This window comes from Dipodomys merriami, unplaced genomic scaffold (assembly GCF_024711535.1).
Source record: "Dipodomys merriami isolate MVZ:Mamm:240054 unplaced genomic scaffold, mDipMer1.0.p SCAF_1687, whole genome shotgun sequence".
NCBI classification, from domain to species: domain Eukaryota; kingdom Metazoa; phylum Chordata; class Mammalia; order Rodentia; family Heteromyidae; genus Dipodomys; species Dipodomys merriami.
The window spans coordinates 24,957-35,144 of record NW_027203034.1 but is presented as its reverse complement, the minus strand read 5'-3'; the positions used below and the strand labels follow the sequence as shown (position 1 = coordinate 35,144).

The 10,188-nt window shown below is 40.5% G+C and overlaps 1 long non-coding RNA gene across 2 annotated transcripts; it reads left to right on the top strand.

Moving 5' to 3' along the window:
- Window positions 1-311: 311 nt before the first annotated feature.
- LOC138828934 (uncharacterized) lies at window positions 312-9,798 on the top strand. Of its 2 annotated transcripts, none has more exons than XR_011372428.1 (3): window positions 312-2,285; window positions 5,426-5,617; window positions 8,338-9,798. It is a non-coding gene; the product is annotated as an uncharacterized lncRNA (long non-coding RNA). The 2 variants fall into 2 exon arrangements; XR_011372429.1 differs by lacking the exon at window positions 8,338-9,798 and adding an exon at window positions 5,947-6,565.
- Window positions 9,799-10,188: the final 390 nt, after the last annotated feature.

Below are 10,188 nucleotides of genomic sequence, written 5' to 3'. Positions count from 1 at the left end.
TAATGTTTTTTTCTTTCATGCATGTGTTTCTAACGCATTTATAAGATTATCTCTTTGTTGCTTTGTATGTCCCTCCCCCACAGTATAACCCCTGCTTTCACTATATTTGATGTCAGTATAACTTGTGGAGGAGATGGGGAAAAACCAGTTGTTTAAGAATACAGGTGGACCTGTTGCAACAATGAGAAGTACAAGTACTCATGTCCAAAACGAGCTTTACAATGTCGGTGCGAGCGGGGGGAAAGGGGGGGAAGGAGAAGGATTGGGATTGGGGGGGATGGAGGAGGCTGGGAAGGGATGTGAAGGGTAAACAAAGGAGGAGGCTGCAATGCTTGGTAAGAAATGTATGCATTATCCTGCCCATGTAATTGTAACTCCTCTGTACAGTATGTTCACAAATAAAATTAAATTAAATTAAAAAAAAACAGCACGATAAAAGTCTGCCAAGCCTATGCAATGTATCCTTAACCAGTCTGTGTAGGAATTTACAGCCCAGCATGAGGTGTTACAGTCCCTTGGAGCCACTGAGAGACCCTACTGCTGCTGCTGCTGCTGCTGCATACCCTAATGGGTAATGTTCGACGATGGCCTGACAGCCACCTGGAGAAACTCCTGCCTGATTCCATCACCTGTGTCTGCTTCCTGGTTGACTGCAGCTAAATCTAATATCTTGTGGGACATTCTTTTGGGTGATATCCAGAAACCCTCTCTTCCCACAGTAGATATTGGGGACAAGGATATCACTGGCTTGCTTGCCTTAGGTGCTTCAGTGCATAGTGACTGGAAATCCACACTATGGTCACAGCCTAGTTTGGCTCTGGTATGGTAATAACCTGAGTGTGTTATCAATGGAAGTAATACTCTTAGCCTTAAAATCTAGCAAGCTTCTCCAGCCCAGTGGTACCTTGAGGTTGTTCTGAGATAACTTGGTTTCACAAGCCACAGGAAAAATTGGGAAGTTTTAAACTCTAGCCACAAAGAAGCTCAAGGAATTGTAACAAAGAGGAGGGTAGTAAAGAGAGTTTTGAGAAAGGAATTGGGGAAAAAATATCCCCTTTTGAGAAGAAAGGTTTTAAAAAGTAAGGATTGTCTTTAAGAAAAACCTCAGAAAGTTTAAGTATGTAGCAAATGGTAAAGAAAGCCTTGGAAAAGGAATTGGAAAAATTTTTAAATTGTCCTTAAGACAAACCTCAGAAAGTTTATGTAGCAAATGGTATGAGTATGACGCAAATGGTATGAGTATGTCTTAAAATTGGAGCTTACAAGTACAGCTGGCATAAAATTAAGTTAACTGTGATACACGGAGTCAGGACTGGTGGGAAAAAAATATAAGGGCCTTTGGTACTGTTAATTTTGTTACAATTGGACCTTGTATACTCAACAGACTGGTGTCTTTGGTAAAAGAAAAAAAATCAGCGCAGTCCATTTATTAGTTCTGAGATCTCAATACCAAGCACTGAGAACAACTGACACCCCACAAGATAATATAGAGACACCCTGAATTTTAAGATTAAAATTAGCCCAGAGAAGAAGTGGGGAATGAAAGATTAAAAATTGACCATTACCATTACTAACTTGCTAACTGCTTATTCTGCTTATGTAAACTTGCTTACGCTAGCACTGACCTTCCCTTCCCAGAAATGAGTTAAGAAGTTTCAGGGACCAGATGCCGGCCCCAGGACAAAGTCAGTGGTTGTAGATAAAGAACAGACATTACGTGTTCCTCAGGTCCCATTTAGAAATTCCCCAGACAGGACCTTGAGATAACGACCACCTGGCAAGACCCCAAGCTAAGCCAAATGTCAACCAATCATAGGCCTGTAACCATGTAACCCCCCCTTAAACCAACCATGAGCCAATTGTTTTACAAAGATTGTTACAAAATTTCCCGCATGGCAAAGTGATTGTTGGCGTATATGGTGACCTTTAAATGAACCAATCACGTGATGATTTGTGTTATGCGTTAATCTTGTGGGTTTTTGCCTTTAAAAAGGCTTGTAACCGATGCTCGGGGCTTTCTGACTGACCGGGGCAGAGAATCTGTTTGCACAAATGTCAAATAAACTCCTCTTGCTTATTGCATCTCCCGGCCTGGAGTCTGAGTTTCTGGGGCGCCCGCCCCTTGACGAAAGTATACTAGGGGACTAGGGTCTTTCAGTCTAATATTCGGTGACGGCATATATCTGAGGATGAGCAGACCAGCAATTAAGTCACACAAAAAAGAAGGAAACAGAAGAAAAATGAAAAGAATGAAAAAGAAAAAACAAGAAAAAAAGGACCAAAAGGTCAGTAGAGATTTAAACAAAGCACACAGACACACATATACACCTAAAATAAAAAAAAATAGGAGGGGAGAAAAAAAGATTAATAGAAAACAATTTTTTTTTTAAACTAAAAAACAAAAAAGGTACAACAAAGAGCTTTTTTTTTGGGGGGGGCGGGATTAGATGGGAAGATCCTGTATCTCATTGTGTCTGTACAAAGTCTCTTGGTGGAGTCTCTTGTCTGCTTGTGGTGTTTGGTTTGCCTGTGGCTAGATTGGTTTCTTAAGTCAATTTGTTTGAGCAGGCAGATAAATGCTCTGCTTTACCCAGGATTTTGTGATCCTCCTCCCATGCTAGTTCAATGAGAGGGAGATCTGCTTTGAGTTTCGCACAAGAGGGAGATGGCTGTTTCCTCTCGTTTGAAGAGGCTGTGATGAGGCTAGGTTCTGGGTAGAATTGAGGCCGTTCAGCAAATTGTAGCTTTTCCCTGAAGGGTAGCTTCTGAGACACAGAGCCCAGCCTGGAGCCATTCTCAGGGTTTATGTTTACTGAATTTCACTTGATTGTCTAGGCTGCTGTAGGGAGGGGCAGCCTCTGGCTCTGTTTACCCAGTGAAGAAAGTCACTCCCCTCACGGCAGAGCTTTGTCTGCTTGGGCTGGGTGACTTTTCCCAGGGAGGAGCTGAGCCTGGCAGGTCAGGTCAGGTGCCTGTGACCTCCTAAATGAATCTTTTGTTTTTTTCCAAGGCCTGAGCTGGAGCTAGCTCCTCAGCTGGGCCTTTTCAATATCAAATATGGAGACCTCCGGGGGTGAGGGCGGGAGGGGTGGCCTTCTTTCCTCTGTAACCTGAGAAGGAGTAAGTATGTCAGTATTCTACTCACCCTGGAGTCTTGGTTCCTGGTCTGTGATCTGCAGGATGAAGATACCTGCTACTTGTCAGCTCTTTTTGGTTTTAAGAAGAATCCAGTCACCTGCTGTTTCTGGCACCATTGTCCCAGACTCTGTGTTGTTCGTTTGGCGGCTAGGCTGCTGCCATTGCTGCTGCCACTGCAGCTGCAGCTAATGGCAAGTGCTCAAATCTGTCTCCTTGCCTGGATTTTCCCTCTCTGGCCAAACTCTCTGTACTGTGATGGCACACTTAGTAATTCTCTGGCCTAGGACTCTTCACTGGAACACTACAAGTATTTTCTATGTGAGAGCTTGTTTAGCCTCTAGCTCTTTCCTCCTCCAACCTCCCCTAAAGTAATCTGTTGTTGCTTTTTTAAAAAAACTGGTGCCATTGGCTCATGCCTGTAATCATAACAACTCAGGTGACTGAGATGTGATAATCGAGGATTAGTAACAACCTTGGTAAGAAAGTCTGTGAGTCTATTATCTCATTAACTGGTTACCAAGAAACTAAAAGGGGCACTGTGGGCCAAACTAATAGAGTGATAGCCTTGAGCACAAGAGAAAAGGGATTTCAACCAGGCCCTCAGTTCAAGCTTCACATATTAAAAAATGTTAAAAACAATTTGCCATCATTTGTAATCTCAGCATCCTCAACTAGTGGTTTATTTAAAGCCAATTTGCATCTCAGTTTGCACGTATTTAGGTGGGGGAACTAAACTTAAATCACAGTTAAAAGAAAAAAAATGAGCACAAGGGTACAGGTGGCTCACTCCTGTAATCCTACCTTCTCAGGAGGCTGAGAAATGAGGATGATGGTTCAAAGCCAGCCCTGGGCAGAAAAGTTACCATGAGACTGCTATTTCCAATTAACCATTAAAAAACAAGAAATGGCACTATGGTTTAAACTTGTATGGTAGAGTGCTAACTTTGAGCAAAGAAGCTCTGGGACAGCACCCATGCCCTGTATTCAAGCCCCATGTCTAAAGGAAAAAATAAAGAGTTTAGGGCTGGGAAGGTGGCTAAGTGGTAAAGTGCTTGCCTTGCATGTATGAGCCTTTGAGTTCAATTTCTCAGTACCACATAAGCAGAAAATCCAGAAGTGGCACTGTGGTTCAAGTGGTATAGTGATATCCTTGAGGTAAAGAGCTAAGGGACAGTGCCCAGGCCCAGAGTTCAGGACCCATGATTGACAAAAGACAAACAAAAAAAGGGTTCAAATAATTAAATGATGTGTACAATAGACTATACACTAAAGATGAAAGATTAAATTAATAAATTAATAATTGAATTGATCAACATTGTTTCAATTTTTTAGATGGTGAATGTAGCAGAAAAAGTGATAAGAAATAATGATTCATTTCTAACAACTCTTCGATTTTTTTAAACTCATTTACTACTTTTAAACAAAAGAAGTATGTAAGTATCACTTTACAGAAAAACAAAATTGTACGTGTATTTTAGCCTGAATTCCACATTTTATAATTTGCCTTTTAGTAAACAATCAGTATCTTTTCATATAAAATACCTGTAATACCTTTATTTAATACTTCACATCTTTCCAGTATTTGGTTAAATCAAAATTCCTCCCTTCCTTCTTTTCTTCCTTCCATTCCTTCATATCCTTTCCTCCTTTCAATACTAGCAATTAAACTCAGGGCTTCATGTATTTTAGGTAGGTGCTCTACAAAGTGAGCTATACACCTGCTCTTTTCGCTTTAGTCACTTTTGTTTTTGTTGGTCATGTGACTTGAACTCTGCGCCTGGACACTGTTCCTGCACTCTTCAACTCAAGATGAATGTTCTACTGTTTGAGCCACAGTGCCACTTCTGGTTTTCTAGTGGTTTATTGAGATAGGAGTCTCACACACTTTGCTACCTAGATTGGCTTTGAACTGGGATCTTCAGATCTCAGCCTCCTGAATAGCTAAGATTACAGGCATGAGCCACCTGAGCTCAGCTCTGCTTGAGCCATTTTTATGACAGGGTTTTCTGTTTATGACCAGGCTCGCATGGACCACAATCCCTCAATGACAGGGAGGGTTGTGTTTAGCAAGTCAGATACAGTGGGGAAACAACTTTCTCTGCCCATCACGGGGAGAATTTTGGAGGATTGTATTAGAAATTTCTAGAAATGGGTTGTGAGGAGCATCCTGCTTCCAGGAGTCTCTTCCCACTTCCCAACATTCTAGTCATGCCAGAAAGGGTCTGTGGTAGAAGGCTCAGGATGGAGACGGCGGACTCTCATTTTCCTTTCAACAATTTGCCAACAGCATCGATTTTTCCATCTTAACTATTTGGATGGACGTCTACCATGATGATTTTTGAGCACAAGAAATTTGACATGCTGAAAAAACTTACACAGTATGACAAGCTCAACATGCCCTCTTCAGAATTGCTGTCCTGCTTACATATCCTTCTGGACCAGCTGGAGCAAAGCATGACCCGTGAGACCAAGAAAAAGAGTAAGTAGTCCTTGTTTAGATGCCTTAGAGCTTGTGAGTAGGGATGGAACCTAGGTATCAAGGGATGGGCCTGCTTGTCCAAGAACCCTTTGTACTACCCAGCTTGGCAAAATGTCCTTTTATGGATGTTCTATGCCGAGTAATGTCTGTTCCCTTTTTAAAAGAACTTGGACATAACCACTCATTAGAAACACCCTACCTTCTCATCAGTGTTCAGTCCAAACTCAAGTTCTACAGCTTCTCCTGTTAAATCCTCATAGAAGTTTAGTCACACTTTAACTTCTAGAGTCTACTCTAAGACTCCTGTACCTATGTTTGTGTCACTGTAGAGAACTTGCTGCTGAATTCCAGCTAAAGAACCCATCAGTGATGTCGCCTATGGTGACTGATGGAGATTGGAAGCCAACACTGGACTCCAGAAAGCATGTGAACATAGAGGATTTTTCAATGTGTAGAAAGGCTCAAGTAGTTTTGAGTCCTGTAGACATCCCATTGGTTCTGAACTCCACATGTGATATAGGTGTACATTCACATACCACCAAGGAAGAAGATGGTCCAGAATATCTTCCATTGATGTTCACAATTCGCCTAGATCACATCCAAACCAGTAAAAAAGTATTGGTCTTGGAGTGCAGGGTAAATATGTGCTAATGGAAAATGACCCCAGTCATAAGTTAGGTTCAAAGTCTAGATTCAGTTGAGGAAAGGGATTCTGTCCTCACAGAATATCCAGAACAATCTGTCCTGCTGCTGGAGATCCAATTTCCAATTGAGAAATAAGAATCTGTCCCTCCCTAGACTCAGGAAGAAAATACTGCCTTTAATGAGGAAGTAGATCCCTTTGAGGAGTCTGAGGCAGAATTTGTGTCTGAAGGCAACTTAGAAGACAATCCAGATTTAGAGATTGCTTCCCCTCTTCTTTAGAAAATCTTTATGTTTCTTTTTGGTCCTGATTGTTGTAAAATGATCATTCTACTTATTTTTCTAACGTTATTAAAATGTCAATGTTTATGTTATATTATACAATTCATGAGTCTTAAATGTGTTTTTTTTTTTTTCACCTACAATGTAAAGCACCATGCACATGTGTTCTGTGTGTGGGAAAATACAGAGTAACTGCAGGCTGCACAAGGGAGCCTACTGGATATAAAGGGATCAGTGAAGTGCACAGGGAGTTGCAAGGAAGCCAGTCCATGCCTGCATGGGGTGATAAGGTGGTTACAAAAGCTTTAGGACATACCAGATCAGATTATCTAGAAAGCTGTTCTGTCAATTGGGACAAATGCTACAATACTTATAGTGGTATGTGGGACTTTCTTCCCACAGTGAGTTCAAGTCTGTATACATATTCATTGTGGTTTGGGAAATATTGAAGAAAAATTTGGCTCCATTAGCATAAAAAATCTACTTAGGGCTGAATATATTTGACAAAATACATAGGAAATATCGACACTGGAAAGTATAAGCCATCATCAATAGAAGAAACAAGGCTTACATAAATGGACAAACACAAAATCAGGAAGCAATTAAATCAGATATATGGAAATACATGCTATATTCATTACATTTTATATAGTATTTTATATGATGTATAAGATCGAATACGATTTTTCATACTACAAGGGCTTTTAACATTTTCAATCGTAAGTATTTTTTTCACATAATATTAGTGTAAATCATTATTGGGGAAAGTGGTAATATAACTTTCATTATAGTTATATGAATATATATTTTTGTGTTTCTAGATATAACACTGATTATAAATAGATGAATAAATATAAACATATATTTGTATATCTGTCTATGAGTTGAATATAATGAAACCGGCTACACGATATATAAAAAGGCAGTTATGAGTTAGTATATGAGACTCAGGCCTGTAATCCTAGTAATGTGAGAAGCTGGGTTCTGTGTTTTTATTTCTCTTACTCCCATGCCATTAGATTTTCAGAGGAGACCTGGTCCCTCGAGTGTAGCCAAGGGACACATATGCAGTAGGATCACTCTCTGTGACCCCAGAGGAAAGTCAGTAGAAATCAGGACAAGTCTCTTATGCTATGACATTCTACTTAGTTTCTGTGCCAAGATGGCCATCTGTAGAACATCAGATGGAAAGTTGGTATCCCTCCCAAAATGTTTTTGACTATCCTGAAATAAACCTTATTTCCCTTTCCAAGCTTCAAACACATAGAAATATGCCCAGGGCTCAAGAGAGATGGACAAAGACTTACAAATACATAAAATTATATACTTTTTTTTTGGGGGGGGGTCCGGTTGTCAGCTTTGACTATGGGCCTGGGAGCTATCCCTCAGCTCTTCAGCTCAAGGCTAGCGCTCTACCACTTGAGCCACAGTGCCACTTCAGGCTTATTTTCTTTTTGCTTATGAGATGCTGAGGAATCAAACCCAAGGCCTCATGCATGCAAGGCAAGCACTCTACCACTGAGCCACCTTCCCAGCCCCCAAATTATATACTTTGTTTCAGTAATTCAATGACAAATCATCAAAGGCATATCTTGAATTTTTCTTTTTTTAATGGAAATGGGAATATACACTGAGTGCATCAGGGAGTAGGTGATAGTTTGGATGCTGAATTGTGGAATACACTCCTGAGCATGGGAAACACTTGTCTTGGCAACTTGTATTGGGATGCGTCTCTTCACACAGCTTCACAAAACAGTTCCCCTAACTTGTATTATGTCATACCCATCTTTCCGTAGCAGCAAATAGATGTCAAGCACTGATCTTGCTCTGAGGTGGACTCAACAACACAGAAAGGCACAAAGAATGAGAGGGATGACTGCTACCCACCAGACATCAGCTTCAAGAGCTGTCCTGACCAGAAGCTAGGATAAATTGAGCTGGAAAAGGCTGATCCCCATGCAAGGCTCCTGAGCACTAAGGACCAGGCACTATTATAGGTGTTGGAGAAACAAGTGAATGTGGCTCTCTCCTCATCAATTTCATGCTGAAAAGAAAACCAGAAATCATAATGATAATTTCTATAAATCAGAGACATGACATTGGTAGTTTTGTGGCAACAACTTCACAGCAGGTATGTGAGGAGATATCCCTGAGGAGGAGACAGTTAACCTGAGAGCCATCATCCATGCAATTAACTAGAAGCAGGTAATCCAGGCAGTAAGAAAAGCAAGTACATCCCTCAGTGATGGGAAAGGACCTAACTTGCTTCAGAAAAGGAAAACATCACTGACGTGCTTACTTGTGAAGTAAGAAAAAAAGGTACAATGAAGAAAAACGATATTGGATGCTATAGGTTACAAGAAGAAAAATTCTGATGTTATTCTAAATCTGACATGACCCACTGGAACCAAAGTTCTCAAATAGTAGCTAGACACGCCTGATTCACCTAGTGAATACTTTTAAAATGTGATTCTAGCCAGGCTCTGGTGGCTCACAACTGGAATGCTAGCTACTTGGGAGGTTGATACCTGAAGATCAGGTTTGAAGCAAGCCCAAAGCAGAAATTTGGAAAGACTGATCTCCAATTAACCAATAAAATTATGGACATGAAGCTGTGGTTCAACTGGTAGAGCACTAGCCTTGAGAAAAAATTAAGGGAGAGCACCCAGGTTCTAGGTTCAAATCCCTGGACTTCACAAAACAAAGAAGTCAACAAATAAAATTTGATGCTCAGTTGATCATCACTTAGCATTCTACTACAATGTATTTGTTATGAGCCTAGGATGTTACATCCTTAGCAAATGCCCTCCCCTCATATTCTGCTTCATTACCAGTATTCAAACCCCTGGCATTACCAAAGACTCCTCCCAGTTAGCACAGCAGTCTACCACTGGGATTTAATAGATATATTTTTATTAATCATAATCTATCCACACACATCAAATGAGTAGTTGCCACATTCCACTATTCTGAATGTTTTTGCTCCACCTTTGAGTTAATAAGCCTTACCATTAAAAACTATAGAATACTTATCAAGTTAATTCAACAGTCATCATTCTTCCACCAAATCTTGAAACCTAAGTTATGTGGTTTTTTTGTTTCTTTGATGTTGTGCCCTGTATCTTGTATATACATTTCTCTAGCTTTGGGAGGTGAAGGGTAAAAACCAAATGCTTAACTAGGGATAGGCCAATTTTAACAATGAGATCAAGACACTATGTTCAAAAACGAACTTTACAATTTAGGCAGAGAGTGGGAAGGGGGGATGGAAAGTAGTTGTGGAGGTGGAAGGGTAGGGATGGTAGGGGGAAAACAAAGGAGGAGGTAACAATGCTTGAGAGGAAATAAACACATTACTTACCTTATGTAACTGTAACCCCTTTGTACATTATTTTTACAATAAAAAAACGTATTAAAAAGATGAAAAGACCACATAAATAAAACCGCATACTTACAATCATCTGATATTCGACAAAAGAGCGAAAGATGTAGTGTGGAAAAAACATAGCCTTGCCGGGTGCCTGTGGCTCATGCCATTAATCCTAGCTACTCAGAAGGCTGAGATCTGAGGATGGTTGTTGAAAGACAGCAGGGCCAGGGAAGTCCATGAGACTCTTTGCTCCAGTAAACCACAAGAAAATGGGAAG